The following is a 27,477-nucleotide window of genomic DNA, read 5'->3' as shown; positions in this document are numbered from 1 at the left end:
GGATCATGGTCCTTTATGACAATAGGAATTGCAGTAATTGTTTAGATTTTCTGTCAATCGAGATAGAATAAATGGAATCGATGTCCTCATTCCAAAGGAACAGCATTAGTCCTGGATCAAAGGTCACAAAAGATGTTAAGACGAGCAAGACCTTTTAGCCCACATGAGCTCATCCGTAATTTGGTAATTTTCCAATTATAGCACTGTATCCACATGTACCTTAAATGAGTCCAGTCTCTTTAACACATCCCAGCTCTTAAGTAAAGAAACAGTGTCTGTCCTAAAATTGTTCTTCACATCCTTAAACCTTTTCTTGATATTATTGCATATCCAATTGTATTGGTTTAGGTTTACTTTCTCCATCCCATTTAGCAATCACTTACAAAACACACAGTCAATACACTTTACAAAATCTGCGATGAAACGCTTGGAGATATCCTCCTGACATGAAAAGCGCTATATCAAATTTAAGGATTATATTTCATATACCTCTGTACGGTCTCCTGAGATATGCCTTTTCAAGTTTTAATAGCTTTATTCTAGATTATCTAATTTATCCATCATCACTCTGACATGGATGATCAAACTCGTTGCTCTCATCTACACTGCCTCTAGCTTCCAGTGTCCACTCTACCCCTCCCAGTCTCCCTCCCTCCCCCTCTTGTGACACAGCACACCAACAAATACCCTTTTACATCCTGACAAGAGCACAGCTTGATATTTTGGGAGTTAAACTCAACTGATTTGGCAAAATCCTGGTTACCTTGTTCATTTCTGCCTCACAAGGTTTAGTCATGCTGAGTATGAAGAATACCATTTGTTCCAGCTATTATTACATAAATCTTGAGCGCGCTTAGGATTCAATTTGTCTCTTTGCTTCATTCCCCACCCCAGCTTCACTTACCTGCCACACTTTATTAATACGGCTATTTCTGACACTTGGCACAAGAAGTATGAAGTTGTACATTGGAGGCAGTGCAGCAGCTGAAGCAGGAATTGTCCTGAATTTGCCCCCATTTCCTTGCAAAGCAACTCTGTTACAATGAGATAAGACATGCAGGAAACACCATGTACTTCACAGCAACCCACAAGAACTCTACTGTGAGCCAATCTCCTTGGTATGAGCATAGTTCTTACAAGTCAATACAATTATGCTGTCATGCAGGTGATACATTCCTTTTCTTAGCAGTTCTGTAACTCAGTGGTTAGAGCACTCACCTCGCAAGCGAGAGACTTGGGTTTGATTCCCGGCAGGGCAAAACCTTGGGCAACTTTCCTTACTCCACATGCCTAATAATAATCCCTCAAGAAAAAAAACAATAATAAAATTGGTCACTTCAATCCACGACTGTTGTGGGACATTGCTGTGCGCAATTGACTGCCGCGTTTCGACGACAAAGTATACAGTCAATTCACTTTACAGTGTATTCTGTGAAGCGCTTTGAGACGTCTAGAAGACATGAAAAACACTATATCAAATACAAGAATTATTATTGTTTTATTACTTTTTCTTCCATTGAAAGATGCCCTATAGTGTTTCTCCTGTTCAGAACCTTTTCCAACCGTGGTGAGTGTCAGCAGACTTCTCAACTACAACTGGCACCACAGCCAAGCCTGATCTTATACTCACCTGACAACCTCATACACTTTCCAGCAGCAGTCTCTGGTTAGCAATCAATTGCAACCATGTCTGATTCTCCCTTCCATCTCTCTGATCTCCTTCCTCATTCTCTTGCTTACTGCCTCAGCTGACTCAGGTTTGCTGTGGGTTCCCCCACCCTACCCCCAGCACCATCAATGGCTGAGCCTACGCATTCTACACCCCTGACTTCTGGAACTCCCTCTTTTGACCCCTCCGTTTCAGTCACTCTCTCTCTGTCTTCCAGTCTTGCCTTAAAACTTATCTCTTCAACTGCATCTATGATCACCTTCCTCTTCCTTCCATTTCCCTCCCCCCAGCTCAACATCCATCCCTGCCATTGTAAAGCTCTCTAAGACATTATTCTACTTGAAGAGCACTATATAAATTCAAGTCGTTGTTGTTGTTCCCTCAGCATCAATTGTTCCTCATCTGCTGCACGGGCTGAAATCAACACCGCCAACCACAACTTGCATTCATAGAGGCCCTTCAAGTGGGATAGCATCTCAGAGCATTGAGCAATGGTGCCATTTGACCTTAAGCCTGGGAGAAAGGGGAGTTGAACATAGGCACGATCAAAAAGGAAAGTCTTCAGGCATGATCTAAAGAGGGGTAAAAGAGGGAGGCAAGGGGGAAAATTGAATTAATTAGATCAATTAATAAATAACCTTCCCATCAGTATGACCTTTAACCACTAGGTGACTTTACCCACTGAGTGCTTTTACCCACCAGGCCAAAGGCGGAACTATAATACATACAATTAACAACTGAAATCCATTTTGTGAATATTGGATGATGAGATTTCTGAAATGGTGAATCTTAAATCCGAAGTTGGCAAACTCAAAAAAAATGCTTTTCAGCAAAACGCCAACAGAAACAGCAAAGTCTGAAACAAGGCGAACAGGTAAGAAGCTGGCCATTTCACAACAGTGGTTTGCAGGGTTTTGCTCAATCACTTTCTCCAGACATCAGCAGATTCACTATTTTACGATTCACAGAATCTGACAATCACAAAGTGGAAGTCATAAATTAGTGACTCAAACCCAGTTTGCAAGCGGTGCATTTTAAACCACCAATATCTTTCCAGCTACAGGAATCCTGTGTAACACATGTAAAAATTGTTGTACATTTCCTTTTTTATAATTAAGTTACTGGTTTTCAGTTTAAATATTCCAAAATTAACCTGTCATGTAGTATATCAGAGCTTGGCGAGTCCCCCCTCAGGAGACTGAATGTTTGAAATAGAAAAAACATGTTCCAGTTGTTCCTTGTGGTTTTTAGAATTTCCCATGTGTACGTGTCAAGGAATGTTAACCCTGAAACAAGTCTGAACTGTTTTCATACACTTGCTTTATGTCCGTTAAAAAATTCTTAACAAAAGTGAGCCCAACACAGCAGGCTGTGGTTGTGCTGGCAGACAGGTTAGTTCAAGCCTTTGGTAAGAATGAAATGTTGGTCTTGCCAAACGACATCAAAGGAATCTTGTCTGCAGGATGTGGCCTGATTCCCCACCTAATGTACAGTGCAGCTGAGTTCCCATTGGCATGGACAACTACAGGAATTCTGTAATCTGTTTTTAATGTGTTTGAAAATGGTGCCGAGAGAAATCTTGCTTCTTCTATTCCTTTATGTAGTCTTGATGACCTGAGGCCTAACCATTATTTAACAAGTACAACAGAATCAGTTACTACGACATGAGTCAGTCGCGCTCAATAAACACTAAACGTCCTCCATTAACTCATTGCATACTCAATATTTTGCATTATTTTCAGATTAGAAATGTGTTTTTTGTTGTGTTCTATTAAACTCACTTATATCAAATAAGGACGTAAATGACAATCCAATAAAACTTACATTTACAGGGGTGGGGAAGATAACCAAAAACATCATCAAAGAGATAGTAAGGCAGGCTTTAAAAGTGGGATGGTGAACACAGAGACTCCGGAATGCAGTTCTGGAGATTGTGGTAGAATGGCTGAAAGCTTGGTCAGAGCAATAGATCTGAAGCAAAGGGCTAGTTAGAGGCAAAGAGATACAATTGCATGTCACCTGCATACACATGGAAGTGGACCCCATATCCGCAGATGATGTCACCAAATAAGATATAGATGATGCTTTCAAATGAAAGACCCTGAGGAACACCACATTTGATTGTGCATGATATAAATACATTTCTCGATTAAAACAAACGATGACTGTGGGCCAAATCAAATTATTTCATGATCTCACAGAGATATAAATAAATTAAAATGTTGGTGCTATCTTTGCTCGCAACTTGGATCAATACCAGAGTTAAGATAACACAGCAGAAATTGGCTCCAATGTGTTTCATGGGATTTATTAAGTGCCTTGACTGAAAACATATGCATTTATGTAGCAATTTGGTTGAGTTGTTGCAATATAATTTACCTCTAAAATAATTGTAGCCATCTGGTTGAGTTGTTGCAATATAATTTACATTCTAGGACAGAAGTCACAAAGGCCAGAACAACAGCAAAACAGCAGCTTCTGAGCATTAAAATGTAATGTTTCTCTTATAAAATGGTAGCAGTTTAGCCATGGAAGAAAGTAACAATAATAATAATCCTTGCATTTGATATAGCACTTTACTATTTGTTCGAGGTATCTCAAAGCGCTTCACAGAATATACTATAAAGTGAAGTGTATTTAGTGGGCAAATCACGGCAGCCAATTGTGCACAGCAGCGTCCCAGTTGTGGATTGGGGCAAACAAATTATTTTTTTTTGAAGGAATTAAATTACCCCCAGAAAAGCGATCTGTCAATAGACTAACAAAGGCAAAGAATGAACAACAATAACAAATTGCATTTGTATAGCGTGTTTCATGTCAGGAGGAGGTCCCAAGGCACAAATATACAGTCAATTCACTTTACAGTGTGTTCTGTGAAGCGCTTTGGGACGTCCTCCTGACGTGAAAAGCGCTATATCAAATGCAAGGATTATTATTATTATTATTATTATTATTATTATTATTATTCAAGGATTTGGACCCGAACCAGGGATTGTGATCAGGAGGGATGGAGGGCAGGGAGGGTAGGGGTAGAAGGGTGGCCAAAGGTGCAGTCAAGGAGGAGGGTTTTGAGACGTACCTTGAAGGAGGCAAGGGAGGGCTCGATGTGAAGGGACTGTGGGATGGAGTTCCAAAGGGTGGGGCCAGAGATGCTGAAGGCCCAGCCGCCGATGGTGGGGCCGGCCGAGCGGGGAACGTCCAGCAGGCCAGAGTCTGCTGAGTGGGAACCGACAGGTTGATATGTCATTAACAGGTCACAGAGGTAGGAAGGAACAAGGCCATAGAGGTCTTTGTAGACGAGGACGAGGATTTTGAACTCAATACTCTGGGGGATGGAAGCCAGTTGAGCCGGGTGGGGGTGATAGGTTCACAGAGCTTGGTGTAGGAGAGGACATGAGCTACAGAGTTCTGGATGACCTGCAGCTTGTGGAGGGAAGAGTTGGGAAGGCCAACAAGCAGAGAATTGGCATAGTTGAGCCTAGATGTAATAAATGCATGGATGAAGGTTTCGATGGCCTGAGGGGCAGGCAGTGGGTGACGTTGCGGGGGTGGGGGAAGGCAGAACGGGGTCATGGCATGGATGTGGGGTAGAAAGGACAGTTGAGGGTCAAACAAGAAACCAAGGACTGGCTCAGTGGGGTATAGAAATTTATGACATAGTTTGTGTCCATTTGACCCTTTTTTTCATGGTCATTGTTTGCTCTTCCAACAAGGCATCCATCCTTTCCTGCCCTGTTCCTGTACCCTCTAATGTTCTTCCTCTGCATAGCTTGTCCAGTTGTTTAATTTGTTCTTAAATTCATCTACTCAGGGTCTCCAACTGGTCGATCGTATTTGACATCTTGGAGCTTCAAGATGTGGCCCACCAAACATCTTCCCCAGTCAGGCAAGTCCACTCCAAAGTTCCAGTAGCTACCGAGTCGCGATATCCATGACATAAAGCCATAAATTAAGAAAAATTTTGTGAAGAAAAATGTATTTGTTGGCCAACCATAAAGGTTAGCAACCACTGATCTACAGAATCTACACTGATACATAAATTTAGATTGGTTTGAGTAATTCTGGAAACAATAGCATTTTATATCCTGCTATGAGAAGTCTCATTGTCACAATTTAGGATTACAATCTGCTTAGATATTACGATTGCACTATAACTATGTAATATTAATCCTTACATTTGATATAGTGCCTTTTATATAGGGAGGACATCCCAAAGCGCTTCACAGGATATTCTGTAAAGTGTAGTGACTGTGTTTTGGGTGGGTGACCACGGCAACTAAGTTGTGCACAGCAATGTGCCACAAATAGCCACAAAGTGAATAATATTTTTTTTCTATTGCAGAATTGTTGGTCAAGATGTTGGGAGAAACTCCTTTCTCTTTTCGAATAGTGCTGGGAGATCTTTAACGTCCACCTGAATAGACAGGTGGGATCTCAGTTTAACATCTCATCCAAAGGATGTTCCTCCGATAATGCAGCACACCCCCAGCACTACATTAGAGTGTCAGCTTAAACCAGTGATGGCCAAAAGTGACCCTCAGGTCCATCAAAAAGCAGGGCCCCAAACATTCGCACCAGTCTGAGTAAGTTTGTGTTTGATTGTTAGTGTGTTTTCAGTTTATTCTTGATTGAATATTTCTTGATTGATGGCATGAATCAAGAAATATTCAATCAAGAAAATTTATTTTGTTGGCCAACTATAAAGGTTAGCCACCAGTGGCTTTGACTATGTAAGTTCTAAATCTTGAAATGGGGCTTGAACCCACAATCTTCTGACTGAAAAGAGAGAAGTGTTACCAACTGAGTCAAACTGAGATGTTGTGTTTGAAGAGTACATTTTGTTGGCATAGTATTCCATCTTTATCACGAGCAAACTGCCTAGTAAAGAGCCCAGATGTTTTATTGATGTATTCTTGGATTGTTTAATGCTTCTTTGTGGATCATATCTTTTTTATAGCATCTCAAGTTCACTTCCAGTGGATACACAAATTGGAGACCATCCCAAAGAATCTCAAAAGTCCTTCAAGTAAAGCATTGCCCTTTTGGCTGAACTGCAGAATATAATATATGCACTGTATTTCCAAGTGAGATACACTGCCAAACCATAGCCAGCACGTGTATAGAAAAGATTGTCAGTTGTTTCTCCAGGTGGGATGACTCCCCTCCAATGTAACCACATACCCTGAAGAAATTCAACACAAGTCTTCAGAAACGTCACCCTATAATCCATCAAAGCCAAGTGAAAAGTAACAAATGGGTCTTTACTGCTTCATAAGAACATTGGAAATTAGGAACAAGAAAGAGCCATTTGGCCCATCAAACATGCTCTTCCACAAACTACTCTAGGGCCTACATACCACAACCTCTCATAAACTCCATCTCTCATCTTTCTGACATGAGTTACTTCCCATAACATCCTCTACAGATTAATTGGTTGAACATTGGACTTTGTGTGTCCTTGAGGAGACATATCTGCCAAAGAAATGCAGGTCTGCAGTAATTCAATGTAAACTTAGAAGAGTTGACACTGCTTAAATGCTGCCTAAATCCTGTATAGAGAGAGCCGTTGCCTCCCAGCTTCACTCTTTCCTCTCCTCCCACTCCCTCCATGAACCCCTCCAATCGGGTTTCTGTGCTGCCCACAGCATGGAAACTGCTCTGGTCAAGGTCACAAACGACATCCTGACCATGTGTGACCAGGGCTCCCTCTGCCTCCTCATCCTCCTTGACCTCTCTGCCACCTTTGACACCGTGAACCACTCAATCCTCCCCCACTGCCTCTCCTCCCACCTCAACCTTCAAGGTTCTGTCCTTGACTGGTTCAGGTCCTACCTTTCACACCGCCTCCACTTCATCACTGCAAACAGTTTCTCCTCCAGCCCCCGTACCATCTTGTACGGTGTTCTTCAGGGCTCTGTCCTCGGTCCCCTCCTCTTCACCCTTTACATGCTCCCCCTTGATGACATCATCCGCAGACATGGAGTAAATTTCCACATGTATGCGGATGACACCCAACTCTGCCTCCATCCTGAACTCCAGGACAACTGGCATCCTGACCGACTGCCTGTCCGACATCAAGTCCTGGACAAGTGCCAACTTTCTCCAACTCAACATCAGCAAGACCGAGGCCCTCCTGATTGGCTCGCGCCAGAGCCTCCACACCTCGGGCGCTGGCAGCATCAGCCTCCATAGCTGCACACTCAACCTCACTATGCCAGTCAGGAACCTGGGTGTCTTGTTTGACCCTGAACTGTCCTTTCTCCCCCACATCCCTCGCCATGACCGGCACTGCCTACCACCACCTCCGCAACATTGCCAGACTCCGTCACTGCCTCACCCTTCAGGCTGCCAAAACCCTCACCCACGCATTCGTCACCTCAAGGCTTGATTAATAATCCTTGTATTTGATATAGTGCTTTTCACGTCAGGAGGACGTCCCAAAGCACTTCACAGAACACACTCTAAAGTGAATTGACTGTATATTTGTGGGCGAACGCGGCAGCCAATTGCACACAGCAATGTCCCACAAACAGTCATATGGATTGAAAATGACCAATTTATTATTGTTTTGTTTTTTTGGAGGGATTATTATTAGGTGTGTGGAGTAAGGAAACTTGCCTAAGGTTTCGCCCTGCCTGGAATTGAACTCAGGTCTCTCACTTGCAAAGTGAGTGCTCGAACCATTGAACTGCAGGACTCCCTCCTCATCGGCCTTCCCAATTCTTCCCTTCACAAGCTGCAGATCATCCAAAATTCTGCAGTTTGTGTACTCTCACGCACCAGGCTCCATGACCCCATCACTCCCACCCTCGCCCGACTTCACTGGCTCCCCATCCCCCAGAAGATCGAGTTCAAGATCCTCGTCCTCACCTTTAAGGCCATCCACGGCCTTGCCCCCTCCTATCTCTGACCTGCTGACTCCTTCCTGCCCACTCCCTCCGCTCATCAGGCTCTGGCCTGCTCCATGTCTCCCGCTCGACCCGCCCTACCATCAGTGGCCGGGCTTTCAGCCTCTCTGCCCCCACTCCATCTGGAACTCCATCCCACAGTCCCTTCACCTCGCTTCCTCCCTTGTATCCTTCAAGGCCAGTCTCAAGATCCTTCTCTTCGACTGTGCCTTTGGTCTCCCTCCCACCTCTCTGCCTTCCCTCACCCCTACACCACCCCTCCCCCATGTTCGGGCCCCGACATCTGACTGTTCAGCACTTTGGGATGTCCTCCCGATGTGAAAGGCGCTCTATAAATGTAATTTTGTTGTTGTTGTTGCAAGCCAAAACCCTGACAGGTGAGACAGTCTTGCCTGAATAAAAGCAGTGCTGCCTAGTTACCACCAACAGAAATAAAAGCACTGAACCTGAAGTTTCGTCTTCAATGATGCCTGAACTAATGTTCCATTATATTGTACATTGAATGTCTGTGCTTTAATGTGAGTCCAAATACAATCTGGCATGAAACAAAATGTTCCTTTAGGTTTTGAACATTGAAATGCTTTAGCAATTCCCTACATCCACTTGAATCTTGGCATAGAGGGCAACCTCAGAATCAAGTTCCAGCAGCCTTTCTCAAATCTTCTATATCTCAGACATACTTTCACCAATGTCCTCACAAATGCTTTTCTTTCGAACTGCTTGTTTTTCAGTACTTTTACGTATAAACACAGCCAGGTGCTTCTCCTGCTTTATCATATTTCCTTTATGACAAGAAGCAAAGATATGAGAACCTAATTTAGAAAAATCCTACATATTAATACTATATTAACAACAACAAATTGCATTTATATAGCGTGTTTCACATCCGGAGGACATACCGAGGTGCTGGACAGTGAAGAGTTTACACCCAAGCTGGGAGTTGGAGTCAAGAGGGATGGAGGGCAAGGGGATGGGAAGATAATCAAAGGCACGGTCATAGAGGAAGGTCTTGAGATGGGCCTTGCAAGAGGCAAGGAAGGGGGTGAGATGGAGGGTCTCCAGGATGAAGTTCCAGCGGGTGGAGGCAGAAAGGCTGAAGATCAAATTTATTAACAAGAGTCTTATTAGTCATTGTAGAATTATACAGCACAGAAGGAGACCATTCGACCCATCGTATCTGTGCCGGCTCTTCGAGAAGAGCTATCCACTTCAATCCCACTCCTCCACTCTCTCCGATAGCCCTGCAAACTTGTCCTCCCCAAATAATTATCTAAGGCACAACTTATGTCCGGACTACTTTGAAAGTTCTGCTTACATGAACTCTGGGTGCATATAAATTCAAACAATGTTTACCTGATGTATGCAATTTCAATTTGGATAGAATTCTGTCCTCCCCAGCCACCCATGTAAATGTGTACTTTCCTAAAGCAAGGGCAAAATGAATGAAGCTGCTTAAACCTTTGTCACATTTCATATTCGTATTCAGCAATATGTAGAACAGAACAGATGAAAATAATTCAAAATATCTCATTACGGATTCATGCTTCAATTTGTCTTGCCTACCCAAATCAGATTTCAAATTAGGACAAAAATCAAATCTATTCCAATGACCCCCATTCCAATTAATCCAAATTGTAATGCTTATTTAACTTCTCCTTAATCGGTGCTTCCACATATTAAAAAACAATTTCTGTTTTCAATAATGATTTGAACAATAAAATCTGTAGCATGCTGGAAACTATTTCACAGATCAGTGTCTTTGGTTGTAATGAGCTTTGGATTCTCAAGAGTCATTTCAGCATTCAGTTCCTTCATTTATCTACTCCACGAGACCTTGATATCAATATTTGAAGTTTTTCACTGCTTTGCATTCAGTTTTACTTAGATTGGGTTCCATAGAGAATAAAAGTTGGCTGAAAGTTTGTTACAAGGTTCAAAAAGAACACGAGAACAAATGAAATCATAGAGCAAGAAATGGACATTGGCCTTCATGATTTCATAAATTAAACACTTCCTATCCCATTATCAATTCCACCCCACTCACTAGCCCCAAAGGGAAAGTTTTGTATGCAGTTTCAAAAGTGTAATGCAAAAGCTATCTATCACTATCCTCTCCATATCAAAATTCAACTCATTATCTTCTACAGAAGTAAAGAAAGTTTTGTTTTTTAACTTGCATTTTTATAGCGTCTATGATAAATGGTATATTTCAAAGTGCTTGGGTTCTTTAATATTTAGCCGAATGTTAGGCAGATTGAACTTTGATTCAATGTATGATTCCAAGGATGACACCTCCAACAATCCAACGTCCACCTGCCTCAATGTCCTGACATTGAGCTCGAACTCACAACCTTTGACGGAGAAGTGGGAGCACTATCTACTAAGCCAAGCTGACGCATCAAAGTTATTATTTTAAAACTTTGCTGGAATTTTGAGTAAATAGTCTAGATAGACTCTCTGAGGCAGAGCTGTGGATAAAGGTGGAGAGGAGGTGCCATTCTTCAGATCAAAGATTCATAGAAATTTACAGCACAACCCATCGTGTCTGTGCCGGCTCTTTGCAAGAGCTACCAACTAGCTCCACTCCCCCATTCTTACGCCATAGCTCTGAAATTCCCTTTTGAAAGCTATTAGGGAATCTACTTCCACCACCCTTTCAGGCAGTGCATTCCAGATTGGGCAAAAAAAAATTCTCCTTGTCTCCCCTCTGGTTCTTTTGCCAATTACCTTAAATCTGTATCCACTGGTTACCGACCCACCCACCAGAATAAACAGTTTCTCCCTATCTACTCTCAAAAACCCTCAGAATTTTGAACATCTCTTTAAAATCTCCCCTCAACCTCCTCTGTTCTAAGAACAGTAATCCCAGCCTCTCTAGACTCAATTTACATAATTGTAATCCATCATTTCTACTATCATTCTTGTAAATCTTCTCTGCACCCTCTCCAAGGCCCAGACATCCTTCTTATAGTGTTGTGCCCAGAATTGGACACAATAGTCCACCTGAGGCCGAACCAATGATTTGTAAAGGTTCAACATAACTTCCTTGCTCTTATGTTCTATGCCTCTATTTGTAACGCCAAGGATCCCATAACCGCTTTATCAACTTGTCCTGCCACCTTCAAAGATTTGTGTATGTGTACCCCAGGTCTCTCTGTTCCTGTACCATTTTTTGTATATTGCTTCTTCACATTCCTCCTCCCAAAATGCATCACTTCACACTTCTTCTCTGCATTAAATTCCATCTGCCATGTGTTTTCCCATTTCACCAGCCTGTCTATGTCCTCCTGCATTCTGTTACTATCCACCTCACTGTTTACTACATTTTCAATTTGTATCATCTGTAAACTTTAAAATGTTGCTCCCTGTACCCAAGTCCAGGTCATATATTAAAAGAGCAGTGGTCCTAATACCGACCCTTGTGGACACCACTGTATAGTTCCCTCCAGTCTGAAAAACAACCGTTCACCACTACCCTCTGCTTTCTGTGTCCCAGCCAATTTTGGATCCATGTTGCTACTGTTCCTTTAATCCCATGGGCTTCAATTTTGCTAACAAGTCTCTTATTTGGCACTTTATCAAACTGTTTTTGAAAGTCCATTTACACAACATCAACTGCACTACTTTCATCAACCCTATCCGTTACTTCATCGAATAAGTCAATCGAGTTAGCTGGATATGATTGGCCTTTAATAAATTTGTGTTGGCTGTCCTTTATTAACACATTTTGGTCCAAGTGAAAATTAATTATTAGTTAATTAATTATAATGGTCTCTAGACATTTCCCCATTACTGACGTTAGGCTGACTGGTCTGTTATTACCAGGTTTATCCGTTTCCCCTTTTTTAACAGGGGAGTAACATTTGCAACCCTCCAGATGAGACATTAAACTGAGGCACTGCCTGCTTGATCAGACATTATAGATCCCACAACGCTATTCAAAAAAGAGAATTTCTCCCTGTGTCCTGGTTAAACCTATTCCAGATAAGGTAAGTTATTAATGCCTTCATTGTGGGACATGGCTACTTGTTGTATACAAATTATCTGCCTTGTTCATCCATGGTCACTACACACTACAGTAAATACTGAGATGCACTTTGAGACATTTTGAATCTGTGATAAGGCAGCACTATATCAAATTTAAGGATCATTAATATTATTATGATTAGGCTTTACCACTAACCACAGACTCTGTTTTCTAATATTTATTATTATTGCTATTTTGCCAAGCAACTTCAGTAGTAATTAATTCTGGATTCTAAAGTGCCATTTCAGCATTCTGTTTTTTCATGTAACTGCTTCACAAAATGATAAATGAATGCCAGAGGTAGGTGGTGGTGGGGGAGGTATAAACTGAGGATTGTCACTGGAAGCAATAAGTGGGAGGTTAGAAGAACTATTTTCATGGAGAGTCTTATTAGAGATGGAATGCTGTGCCACAAGTAGCTATTGAGGCTGAAACCATAGCAACATTTAAACAGAATTGGATAAATTGTTCAAAAGGAACAATAAAAAAGAGTGTAGGGAGGGAGCAGGGAATTGTGATTACAGTAGTTAGTTCTAGTGGAGGAGGCAGTACCATCATAGACTTAATGGTTTCCTTCTGTGCTATCATTTCTATGATTCTAGCTATGCATCATGTTACAGGAAGTACAGGTGACTACTTTGCACAACTACAAAATACATTACAATATAAAATTATATTTGTATAGCGTCTTTCACGTGGGGAGGACGTCCAAAGGCATTGAACAATCAGGGATATGGACTCAAGTGGAAGGGGTGGGGGTGGGGGGAAATGGAAGGGGATGGGAATTGGGGTCAGGGAGGATGGAGGGCAGGGATGGTTGGAGGGTGGCCGAAGTCATGGTCAAAGAGGAGGGTCTTGAGATGTGTTTTGAAGGAGGCAAGGAGGGGAGCAAAGCGAAGGGAATGTGAGATGGAGTTCCAAAGGATGGGGGTGGAGAGGCTGAAGGCCTGATCGCTGATGGTGGGGCGGGCTGGGCTGGGGAAGCAGTATAGGCTGGATCCTGCTGAGCTGAGAGAACAGACAGGTTTATAAGGTGTAAGCAGATCACTGAGGTAGGTCTTGAAGGCGAGGACAAAGATTTTGAACTCTATCCTCTGAGGGATGGTGAGCCAGTGCAGCCAGGCGAGGGTGGGGTGTGATGAGATCACGGAGCCTGATGCAGGAAAGGACTTGAGCTGCAGAGTTCTGGATGATCTGCAGCTTGTGGAGGGAAGAGTTAGGGAGACTGACAAGCAGGGAGTTGGCATAGTCAAGCCTAGATGTAATAAATGCATGAATGAAGCTTTTGGCAGCCTAAGGGATGAGACAGTGGTGGAGCCAGGCAATGTTGCGGAGGTGGGGGAAGGCAAAGAGGGTCATGACATGGATGTGGGGGAGAAAGGATAGTTGAAAATCAAACAAGATGCCACGGTTCTTAACTGCTTAGTAAGATGGAATGTGCAACCATGGATGGTATTGCTGCCAGTGCCTGAGGTGTGGTGGCGCTGATAGGAGCCAATCAGCAGAGCCTCCGTCTTGTTGATGTTAACTGGTAAAAGTTAGCTCTCATCCAGGACATGATGGCTGACAGACATTCTGTCAGGACAGCAGTGGTCGAGGGTGGTGGCAAAAAGATAGAGTTAGGTGTCAGCAACGTACATGTGGAAGTTGACCCCATGTCTGTAGATGATGTCACCAAGAAGATCTACACCCACATGTAGATGTTGAAGAGGAGGGAACCAAGGACAGAGCCCTGAGGAACACCGCACAAGACTGTGTGGGGCTGAAGGAGAAGCTATTTTTAGAGACGGTGTAAAAGGAAGGATCTGAACCAGGACGAGGAAGCAGAGGGACCCTGGTCACAGATGGACAGAAGGTTATAATGTCATTTATCACTTTGACGAAAGCTGTTTCTGTGCTGTGGGCAGCCTGGAAACCCGATTGGAGGGGTTCATAAATGGAGTGGCGGGAGAGGAAGAAGTGAAGCTGGGACACATCAACACATTCAAAGACCTTGGAAAGGAAAGGGAGATTGGAGATGGGGTGGTAATTTGAGACCAGGGATTGGTCCAGGAAGGTTTGTTTGAGTGTGACCACTGAGGTGATGACTGCTGTTTTTAAGGGAGTGGGAACAGTGTCAGTGGACAGGGAGAGGTTATTGAGGTCTGCGAGTCGAGAGGCAAGGAGATGGAGCTGGGAGGTAAGGAGACGGCTAGGGATGAGATCGAGAGGGCATGTGGTGAGTTTCATGTGAGCCATAATGGTTGTGACAGGTTCGAAGGTGTGGAGGGAGGGATGGGTAGGGGCCGGGGTGTGAGGGGAAGATGGGGAGAGGATAGTGGCTGGGAGGACAGAAGCAGCTGAGTAGTTATAGAACTTCAAGGTTCCAGAAGCTATCTGATCATGAAATAAAGAGGCATCGATGATGTTTGCATCTAATTTTTTATGTGCTAAAATGCTAATGGTGTAATATTCCTCCTTTTCAGTGATAGTCTCTGGCAGTCTCAAAATCAAATTTTTGCCAATCGAGAGTCATTTTCAGAACATGCACAGCAAGATAATAACCACATGAGGGACATGTTGTGTCTGGAGGCTATAAATTCTGATATCAATGGGAGCCAATGGATTCACTTTGAGATACCTCAGAGATGTAATAAGGCGCTATATCAAATGCAAGATTGTTATATTATTGTCTGTCAATTGGAGGAATGTGAGAGGAAATTTATTTGTGAAGCAAACACCTTTATTTTCAATAACTTCCTCAACATCGTAATTTCTCCGACAAAATACACTACACTTTATTGTAAATCCTTTGAGAAGTTTTGACAACATGATAGGCACCTTTATCATGTTGTCAAAACCTCTCAAACTGCTTCACAATGTTATGCAAATACATTTTGTCACAAATCAATATTTAGATTCCAACACAATGACAATGGAATAAACATCAAATGAAAGGATTATTATTCATTTGGATGAATAAATTTGGATAGCAAATTCTGTTTCACAAAGGTATGACACTCCTTTAAATATTATAGTAAAGTATAATGTATGGATAGATTTATTTTATTTTTAGAGAAAATTTGAGCATCTGGTTGAAATGTTGAGACTCTAACACTGAAATGAGATACAACTGGATGAAAATTGTGCAATAAGATAAGTACCAACAATATTATGCAAATAAGTTCTGTCACAAATCAATATTTGGCTTACAACACACTGACATTGGAATAAACAGATTTCCTATATGATTAAAATAATGAATGCTTCAAGCAAAGATTCTCACAGGTTTCACTTATTATGTATAATTTATTTCAACAAAATATAATTGCTACATATTAGAATCTAATTTGCAAGTTGTGCTAACCATATCCCAGTACAGAATGAATTACAGATGCCCTTAATTAATTATCAACCAATTATTCTGTTTCGCTTACAAATACACTGTCATTTCACTTCTCAATAAATCTTGTGAGGCACTTTGTGACGTCTCAATGTTATTATAATTCTTTTTGATAATAATAATAATCTTTGCATTTGATATAGCGCCTTATCAGGTCTTTGAGAAGTCTCAAAGCGCCTCACAGAATATAGTGTAAAGTGAATTGACTGTATATTTTGATGGTTGTTAATTACAAATTAAGGACACTTGAATTTTTCTCTAATACACACGCATTTACACATGGTTAGCACAACCCCAACTTATACCCTACTGTTGTGTTGCTAGATGTTCAGTCAGTGTCTGATACAAATGGAAACTCATCACTATGCTTAAGAGTATGCAAACCAGACTAAGAGTTCCACACAGGTGTGGCTCTTAAAAGCATTTTCCCTGTGAGGAATAGTGTGTGCTGGAATTTAACCAGCTGAACCATATAGCTTGGTGTTGCAAACATTGCCTGGTAAGCTTTCCACTCTGCCTTACGCTCTCTGCCATCCAGTCTCGCAAATGTGACCTTTATGAGAGCTATCTATACTTCTCAAACAGTAACTCTATTGCTTTTCGAGCTTGGACCACTCTCCAGATAGGTTAATAGAGTCTGAGAAGAAGAAATCCCTGTCCCCAGCAACTGATCTGCCCCTCTATGTCCTGCCAACAAGTCTTGATCTGTCATCAATAGTATTGAACTATAGTGTTTTTCTGTTGCTAAAACTATACTGAAACTTTTTTGCTTTACTCTCTCTGCCATCTATTCTCATTAATATGACCTTTATAAGAGCTATCTGTACTTCTCAAACAGTAATCCTGCTGATTCACAGCAGTGCCAGGGATCAGATAGTTAGCCACATTAATCTTCAGCCAAGGACATTATACTGTTCATTGGATATTTTTTATCAGTGCCTTTGATCCCACACATTGCTTCTCAGCTGACAGATCATTCGAGTTTACTGTTCAGAAGAATATTGCCTGTACACTCTAATAAATTACTTCAGCTGAACAACATGTTATATGATGCTGTTTGAATATAATTTGGTGCCAATATATCTTAATCTTCTAGCCACCAAACAGTTGACCATCATGATAGCGCAAAATAGTTAGTTTTCAGTTTTAAAATGCAAAATAATGTAATCTAGTATAGATATGAGAATAAAGCATTAGATACATCATAAGGGTATATCAAGTCCAAGGAATTGGTTTCAATTTCAAAATGTGTGCAACTTCAAGACACACTATGGTCCTAACTATATTTTCATGCAAACCTACTGCAAGTTTTCATGCGTCATACACAGTTTCCCTTAGTTTGCCACCTTTTCTGTTCGATATTGTTGGAGTCTATTTTATGATCATTGTTAATAATAATAATTTTTTTCTGGGAAATCCCAGAGTGAATTTGAAGGCAGATTGTATCAGCAAAGTCAAGAGAGAATTGAAAACTATTTGGTGAGGAAATCAAGCATTACCAGAATAATATATATTTTTTTGCTTTCGTATCGGTCAGATAGAAAAAATCCTTACATGTTTTAGATGTAGCACCTTTCATGTCAGGCGGACATTTTAAAATTGCTTCACAGGATTTACTGTAAAAGTATAGTGACTATAGTGGCTGCACACTCAACCTCACTACGCCAGTCAGGAACCTGGGTATCTTGCTTGACCCTGAACTGTCCTTTCTCCCCCACATCCGTGCCATGACCGGCACTGCCTACCACCACCTCCACAACATTGCCAGACTCCGCCACTGCCTCACCCCTCAGGCTGCCGAAACCCTCACCCACGCATTCGTCACATCAAGGCTCGATTACAGGAACTCCCTCCTCATCGGCCTTCCCAACTCTTCCCTTCACAAGCTGCAGATCATCCAAAACTCTGCAGCTCGTGTACTCTCACGCACCAGGCTCCGCGACCCCATCACTCCCACCCTTGCCCGACTCCACTGGCTCCCCATCCCCCAGATGATTGAGTTCAAGGTCCTCATTTTTAAGGCCATCCATGGCCTTGCCCCCTCCTACCTCTCTGACCTGCTGACTCCCTACCCACTCTCTCCGTTCATTGGGCTCCGGGCTGCTCCATGTCTCCCGCCCGACCCGCCCTACCATCAGTGGCCGGGCTTTCAGCCTCTCTGCCCCCACACTCTGGAATTCCATCCCACGGTCCCTTCACCTCGCTTCTTCCCTTGCCTCCTTCAAGGCCAGTCTCAAGACCCTTCTCTTCGACCGTGCCTTTGGTCTCCCCCCCACATCTCTGCCTTCCCTCACCCCTACATCACCCATCCCCCATGCTCGGGCCCCGACACCTGGCTGTTCAGCGCTTTGGGACGTCCTCCCGTTGTAAAAGGCACTCTATAAATGTAATTTTGTTGTTGTTGTTGACTGTGCAGTTTGTAGATGAACTGGAAAACCAATTTGCTCACCAAATTGTGTGCATTCATGTCCATCAAACAGCCATGATGCAAATGGTGAATTTTATTTGGGGAGGGAATATTTGCCAGAATACAGTTGAAACTTCCTTCTCTTTTCAAATAGTACGGTGGGGAGGATACTGTCCACCAGATTGCTATTATCCTTTCTTGTGCGTTCTTAAGTAAGATCGTTATTTTCAGGGTAGGTCAAACCCTTTGATTTGGCAAGATATCTTTTATGGGAACAGACTCTACCAAAATGTGCTGAACAATGGTAACTAGGACACTATATAAACCTACTCCTCCTCACTGGTCTGATTAAAATTACTTGCATATTAATTGAAATGTTGGAGTGAAACTATGTAAATAATTCAAGATACAAGGATATTAATTTCAGCCATCACTGGGATTTTACCCTTCCAATCTCTAAAGATTATTTAAAATATTTCCATTATACTTGATCTTAATATTATTTGTTTCTATTTTCTAAATAATTTTCTTAATTCTTGTGTCCTGATGGGAACATTATAAATATCATCAGCAAATATAGCAGCTAGTCAGTGTTAAATAACATAGATTTTGATCTTAGATCTTAAATCCTAGACTTTTCGCTTAATTACCTTTGGGATTCAGGGAGAAACATTGAACGTTTGATTTTCTTAGGTCACTTTCTCTCTCAGAAAATTGGGGGGTCAGTAGCGCTCTTGTCTCTGAGAAAGAAGGTTGTGGGTTCAAGCCCCATGTTTGCACTATGAGCTCATAGTCAAGCTGACACTCCAGTAAAGTATTCTCAGAGCCTGCATTATCAGAGGCGGTGTCCTTCGAATGGAACATTAAACCAAGGTCCTATCTCTGGTCAGGTCAATGTTAAAGTTCTCATGATACTATTGAAAAAGAGAAGGGAGTTTCTTCCAGTGTCTTAGTCAGCAATCCTCCACCTAACTTGATCATTCACTTCTTAGCTATATGTAAGACATTATTGTGCACAACGTGGTTGCCACATTCATCCACAATTATCAAATGTGGATATTTACAGCAATTCCCTGTGAAATGCTTGAGATGTTTGGATGTTTTAAATGATATCAAAGGCAAGAATTATTATTATTAGAATGTAAATTAGGGTTTGAGAATCTTTGAGAAGAATCAACCTTAATAGGTCAAATTGACTATTGTATACTTCCATCTCGTCTTGAAACCACAATCCAAGAACAACAGCAACAAAATTACATTTGTATAGCTCCTTTCATGTCGGGAGGACGTCCCAAGGTGCTGATCCATACCTTTATAAGAAAATCAGAGAAATATATGTGAATTTCAACCATTAACAAAAACAATACAGTTTCATATAGGCAGTGATCACTTTAATAAACTGCAAAGCAACACTTTGGTAAATTGTAATTGGTTGTTCTCCACAGATGGTGGTTTCTACATAGAAATCCATACGACCACATAATCCACAGCAACTTCTGTTTTGTTTTCACATAATTCCACTGTGAGAACATGACACTTCCTTTGAATACCTGAGACGATCAGTCATATTCATCAAGCACCAGTTGAAAAATGTATCCTCTGACTTCTGAGTCTCAAAGGTTAGCTTAAGCAGATTTAGATATTGTAACAAATAACAATTGCACCACCACGAATGACAGCATTCTTTAATTTGAACTGATCTGACTTGCATTAGGAGGAAATTTGTGTCATGTTCTGTCACCTGGATGTGTGCAAAGGGACATAGGAGATGCTGAGATTTGTTTATGGATACATCTTTGAACCACACACATGAGTGTTGATTGGGAATCATAGCTCAGGTATATGTTGTCAATATTTGAGGAAGGGCCAATATTTGGTGCAAGAAAAAGTGGAGGCAAGAAAAATAAAGAGAGGATTAACGATTGCTCCTAAATCATAGACATGGTGAATATGAGACAGAAGTAAGGTGTATCAGAGCATATGAGTCAAGACAAGGTGAAATTGGAAGCACCAGAAGCAAATAGTACAGGAGACCGAATACAGAAAGAGAGACAATGAAAAAGTAAACTATTTGCTGCTGTAGAGTGTCTGATGTTATTCAAGAAGGATCACTTTGGAAGGACAGCCAGTGAGAAAATAGAGACAAATAGCAGGTAGATGAACAGACAAGCTTGTGGGGGAAGAAAATAGAAACAAACATCAGTTCACAGTCTGTGTTTTATGAACCTTTCTGATAAAGGTCAAAACTTGCACAAATGAGTAGTGCAGTGCTCTTTAACACAATCAATATGTCTATTCAGCCACATGTAATTATTTATTACTTCAATAAAGTTGAACCCCCTGGCAACTACATTGATCTGAAGTAGCAATAGATATTGCATGTGGTTTAAGTCAAGAAATAGAGAACGTCCTTCGGCATGTAGTAAAAATACTCATTTTATCACAATCCCATCAAGTCATGATTGGTTTGTTACCTGACAAATGCCATTCATTAATAAGGCTGGCATCACCCATAACAACATTTAAGGATACATGTGATAGTAAGAATCACTCCTAGTGTGTGATTTGTATTTCAACACATTATCTCATTTTGGTGTAAGGTGCATTTGTCCTCAGATCTATCTTGATGAAAGACTACTATATCTTCACTTTAGGGACAACAGGTCGTTCTATAATTTTTTGTCTAAGGAAAAACAGCATCGGCACCTTGACAATAATTAGTGTTAAACTCTTGCAAGCACTTTGACAACCATAGCTAAACATCCATAACCTTTACCTGGTCTGTCCCAATACTCTCCCCCAAATAAATCCTGACTAAACGGATATTCTTCCCAACTATCCATCATCTATCCACCAAAGTCGGAAAGTCCACTTAGATGCTAAATCAAATTCAAGGCTTATTTTTATTAAGAATTACAGAGAAAAATCAGGGATAATGCTTGACAGGTTGAATGGCTTTTTCCTGCTCCTATATTCTTAACATTTTGGCTTTGTGGTCCATGTTTCTGTACTGTCACCAAATATAACTTAAATATGGCAACATTTTAAACAAGAACATACCATAAAAGTGAATGTGACTTGTGAATCAATAATCAATCAGTGATCTTTAATGTTTATAAAATGATTGATGATAGCACTGATGCACATTCACTTACGTGAGAAAAATATATGGTTATTCTCATAAACTTACTGCCCAAAAGGTTTGCAGAGTTGTTTCATTACTGCATTTCTATTAATGTTTATACAAAGCTTGCCAAAGCAAATTCATGATCCTAATAACATGACAAAATCTATTTGCGCAACATCCAGTTTATGACATTTGAACAGATTATTCAAATACCTCAAGTCATATGATTAGACTGAAAATTTAATTCAGCTATAAGAAATATTATATTACTTTAATTATATTAATTTGAAATTAAATCATTTAGAAGCTCAGATCTCTCTGGAACTACATGCCTGATTTATTTTAATTACAAAATTCTATAGTAATAATATGCATAACTGACAAAATCATTAGTGGATATAGACTACAAAATCCCAAAGCATTATCTGCTCAGTATCTGTAAGGACAAACAAGGGCATATATTCTTGATCAGCTAATATACAGTTATTCTGTGTTTAGACCTGAATTAGGCTTCCTTCCACGTAATGCAACACTATATACTATATGTTTCTTCTCATGTTTCACAAAGGGTCTGCATTTCTTACATAAAAGAAGGATAGCATGCGACAGCTTGAATGATTTACAGTGTTTTGGCTCATTTTCATAACAAATATTGTGTCATGGATATTCAGTAACATCATGATATTTCCAAGATCTGAAAGACTATAATGCTTTGAATCAATCATTTGCCCTTCAAGAAACTCTTCTAATGTAATAGAAAATGTCATCTTAAAACTTTAGAAACTAACTAGAAATAGTTATTGCATTGTTAGGTGGATCCCAAATGTACAGCACACAATGTTCCTTAACTTGATGATTAAAATACTGAAGGGCATGTTTGGTTCGGTGAGGATTTTATTACAAGTGTTTGCCCAACAAGTTTGCAGAGTAGTTTCATTGCTGCATTTCTATTAATGTAGAAATTGTAGAATTGTAGTTTGAATCATTACCATTGAAGTATACTACATCTGACCAAGTATTTATCCTCACACATCCTTTCTCTGGCAGTGTTAATATAAGTTGAGTGAGTTGGAGTGGAGTTATTTTTAGGTTAACATGACCCACATCTGATTACCCAAAATATACAATATTTACACAACCTTTATGAATCAAGTTTCTCACTCCTGGCTTCTTAATGCTACAGACAAGTGTTCAAATCAGACTGTATGTCTCAATATCAGGCCACCTATTGCACTTACCCACTGGATATTTGAATGACTTTCTAAAGGTTCATTTAATATGTAAACGTTTACATCTTTTTTCAAGTAAGATCGTTCAAATGTAAATTGTAACACAAATTGTAAACATAAAAAACGCAGTTCTCTGTAATTCAGGCTCGTACTTATTAAGAGTTGCCTGTGAACAGGTTGGATGTTAGACTGTATAGCACTGTATATGTATGTTTGAGCTTTTTCAATGCACTGAAATATTGCAAACATAATATTTACGCCACAGTACAAATGCATCAATTAAGTTCATTTGTATAGTTTCTTTGAAATAAACAGTGGAAATCTGTATAAAAAAGTTAAGGGGGCTGCAAAGTAAACATATGTGAAATTATTTAATTGTCGTTTTCTAGTATTTGCAAAAGAGTCTGGAGAGTAACACTCTGAGCTGTTTCACTCGACTACAATATCCTTGAGAATATAGTTAACATGATAACAGTAGATTTATAATAGCTGCTTTGTTTTAAAAGTGCTTAGGATAAGTATTAATCACACTGAACTTACGACACAGAAATAATGCATTTTAATAATCCAAATGACAGGGAAAGGAGAAAGATGTGTTGCTTGAAGGTAACATTGAAGCTGCTCAGTCATACGTGAAATGTTTAAGTGAACAACTATCTTTATGAGCTTTCAGGGCTTGAAGAGCGAAGGCTATTTAGATTACCTTCTCCCTCAGTATATATCACTGTAGAAGGGAGGACATGGCTGTTCTGCGCAAATTTTTTTACTGAATATTATTTGTTAATTCTGAGTTGTCCACTGGCACCGTTCCCACCCCCTGATAAAACAGCTGTCATAAATACTATCCTCAAAAAACCTTTCCTGGACCCATCCTGCTCTCAACTGCATCTCCAACCTCCCTTTTCTTTCCAAGGTCCTGGAATGAGTCGTTGTTTCCCAGCTTTGCTCCTTCCTCTCCCGCCACTCCCTCTATGAACCCTCTCAATCGGGTTTCCGTACCATCCACAGCACAGAAACAGCCCTGGTTAAAGTGACAAATGACATTTAGTCAATCTGTGATGAGGGCTCTCTCTGCCTCCTCATCCTCCTTGACCGCTCTGCTGTCTTTGACTCCATTGACCACTCTATCCTCCTCCACTGGCTCCCCACTCACCTCAACCTTCATGGATCTGTCTTTGACTGTTTCAGATCCTACCTTTCACACCAATTCCACTTTGTCTCCACAAAGAGCTTCTCCTCCAGCCCCAACACTGTCTCGTATGGCATTCCTCGTGGCTCTGTCCTTGGTCCATCTACATCCTCCCTCTTGGTGACATCATCCACAGACATGGAGTCAACTTCCACATGTATATGGATGACACCCAACTGTACCTCTCTGCCTCCACCCTTGACTCAAGGAGCACTGCTGTCCTGATAGAATGTCTGTCACACATCAAGTGCTGGATGAGAGCTATATAAATGCAAGTTGTTGTTGTTGTTGTTGAAACTTTGAATTCATATAGTCTAGTCTGACGTTCCAATGCAATTCTGGGGGTGTTTGGTATTATTAGAGGTGTTGTTCTTCAGATGACTTGTCAAACTGAGTTCCTCCTAGTGTCCTCCCAGTTCTCCTAGGACACTGGGAGAAACTCTCTTCTCTTTCCAAATGACACTATTCGGAAAGAGAAGAGAGTTTCTCCCAGTGTTCTGTCCAACAATTCCCCGATTAATTTGATGTGTTTGCCTACAAATACACAGTCACTACACTTCACAGAAACACTGAAGCTCTATTATGGGCTCTGAGAAGTTATGGGCCCAATATCAAATGCAAGGATTAGTCTTTTTATCATTTTTGTTCCCTTCTTTAGTGTGACACTTTTCTCAAGAAGCAATAACAAATCAATAACATACTTATAAGCTATGGAAGGTTTATGCTGGCCAACAATATTGACTTGGAGACAGATGGAAGTGCTGTAGCCACTCAATCTAACAGTGACACTATCCTCTGTGAATGGCACTATATAAATGCAAGTCGTCGTTGTTATAGCCATGAACACTGGCTGCCTCATTCCACTGGTGAGTCACTTTGCACTTATACTGCCTCCAAAGGTAGTGCTATTATTGGAAACAAGAATCAGAACCATGTATTGTGGCAGTGTCTGCTGCCTGCTGGCAGAAGCAAGATTTTCTTTACATTTACACATTACTGAACCACTGACATTGAACACCCAAAAATGCAACTATTGAGCTCCAAGTGTAATCCTCTTTTGCTGCCATTATTATGGAAGTTCAAACCCCAGTATAGATAACAAAAGATTAATAATTGTAATATATTGAAGGTTTAACATGGAGTAGACCTTTGCAAAAACCAATACAATGAGTTTGTATATATTCCAGTATTACATCTGGACATAAAGTCACCAACAACCAATAAAAACTTTGCTGCAAGGCAGTACTTAACCAATATTAGAGAAGCAATGGTCCCTTATTAGTGTTACTAAAACTGCACTACTGTATCTATTTAACTGCAATTGCTGCAGAGGGTTATATATATTATGTAACTATAAATAGGTGATGAATAGCAACAGCCTGAGGAAAAATTAGTGTGGCTCCTAAACCTCACCAGCTCAGTTGAGGTGGCCCAGGGGCTGATGTGGTAATGAAAATAACATTTACATTTCCAAAAACCACAGTTATGGAAGCAGAAAGCCCAATTGCATTTTTATCAAAAATGCTGCTGTGTTTGAAACAGAAACTATAGATTTTGTGTGGATTTTGTCCTCAGGCTATTCAATTTGCAATCCAGGGAAAGAATCTCAGGTGCAGCTTGGGCAAAAGGATCGTTGCACATGCAAATGACACATGTTGAACTGCTCCAATAATCGAAAGGATTTGAATCTGTGAGTTCGTTACACAGAATCTGGCAAGAAATCCTCTATCTTAAAACCAGTTCATATGACTTCACCATCTCATAGATAGTCATTCCTTTTTAACAATCAACTCAGGAACATCTGGTGATTTTAAAGGACTGTCTAATGCTGTAATGGGAAGACTGTAGGAAAGATATCCTGGAAGGATGAGATGAAATGGCCCAAAGGGATTCTTCATTCAAAACTCTGGGAGTCATATAGCTCAGTGGTTAGAGCACTTGTCTCGCAATCGAGAGGACCTGGGTTCGATTCCCAGAGACAGGGAAATGTTGGGCAAGTTTCTTTACTCCACATGACCCTGTTTACCTAGCAGTAAGTAGGAACCTGGTTGTTAGTCAATTGGTAGATCACTTTCCGGGGATAATAATCCCTTCAACAAAAGAAATTGGTCACTCAATCCATGATTGTTTGTGGGACACTGCTGTGTGCAATTGGCTGCCACATTTCGCCCACAAAATATACAGTCAATTCACTTTACAGTATATTTTGTGAAGCGCTTTGAGACGATGAGAAGATGTGATAAAGCGCAATATCAAATGCAAGGATTATTAATATGATCTTGTGGAGTGGAGGTAGAGAAGAGGGAGAGGAGAAAAAGAGTGCAGGACACTGCCACGAGTGGCCAGTTATGATATTACAACAGGTTTTGTGTGAGCTACGAATGCTAAATTCACACAAACATCTCTGATTGCAGGGATTGGCACTATTTTAAGGAACAAGTTAAAGAATGTCAGAAATGTTACCCAACACTCCTGTTTAATTGATTTATTTGTGTATTCTTTACTTTTAGTGGTTTCATCATCTGAAGCAAAATGTGTTGCAAATTGATAAGAAATGTAATGAAATATTGACTCGTTTTAGGTGAGTTTTAGATACCTTTGGTTGCAGTGACTTGCTGAGTCGGAGACAATTTAGTTGTCTAAATTACACCCCAATCCTGCTGAAGCTATCATATTTACAATAAGCACATGTATTCTCTTTCATTTTAAAAATAATAATGGTGAGGTGGCATATAAAAAACAACTAAAACCTATATAATTTACAAAAAAGGAGTCACACATATTGATTCAATAGAACCATAGAACTTTACAGGACAGAAGAAGGTCACTCAGCATATATTTGTCCTGGCTCTTTGAAAGTTCCCTTTTAGTCCCATTTACCTGCCTTTCCAAGCACCTTGGGACATCCTCCTGACATGAAAGGGGCTATATAAATGGATATTTGTTGTTGTTGTTGTTTTCACCATACCCCTGCAAATTCTGATTGCAAATTGGAACTCCTACTGCTTCCAACGAAATGTACATCAGGTTGAACTGTGAGAACTTCCCTCAATGCAATCTACCTGCAGGGTAGAGTTCCCAGAGGTTGGAGTGACACAGTTTCGGTCACCAGAAGAAATCACCATTTGCAACCTGGAACTGCTACTTGCAATTCCTGATAAGAATGTCACATTTTGTGCAATTTGAGGAAAAAAAGTAGCTTTCAACATAGAGCAGCCGCAAAGGTATCAACAGAATTGCTGTATCACTATTGTCCCATTCAGGCCCCATCAATATCATCTAATATTTGAAAAGCAATCTCAGTATTAATTTCACTCTAATCTGAGACATGCAAAAAAGTATTTACTGAACTTTGCAGAAACAGAGACAGGAATCCTTCTCATTTGGTAGCACCCTTGCTCCACATCAGGACTTTGAACTCACATAGTTTAGGCTGACACTCCAATGAGTGGAGGTGAGCTGCATTGTTGGAGGTGCCGTCCCTGAGATGAGATGTTAAACTGAGCTCCTGTCTGCCTATTCAGGTGGATGTTAAAGAT

The sequence above is a fragment of the Callorhinchus milii genome, unplaced genomic scaffold, assembly GCF_018977255.1.
Source record: "Callorhinchus milii isolate IMCB2004 unplaced genomic scaffold, IMCB_Cmil_1.0 Scaffold1, whole genome shotgun sequence".
Lineage (NCBI taxonomy): Eukaryota > Metazoa > Chordata > Chondrichthyes > Chimaeriformes > Callorhinchidae > Callorhinchus > Callorhinchus milii.
Note: the sequence above shows the minus strand (reverse complement) of the source record.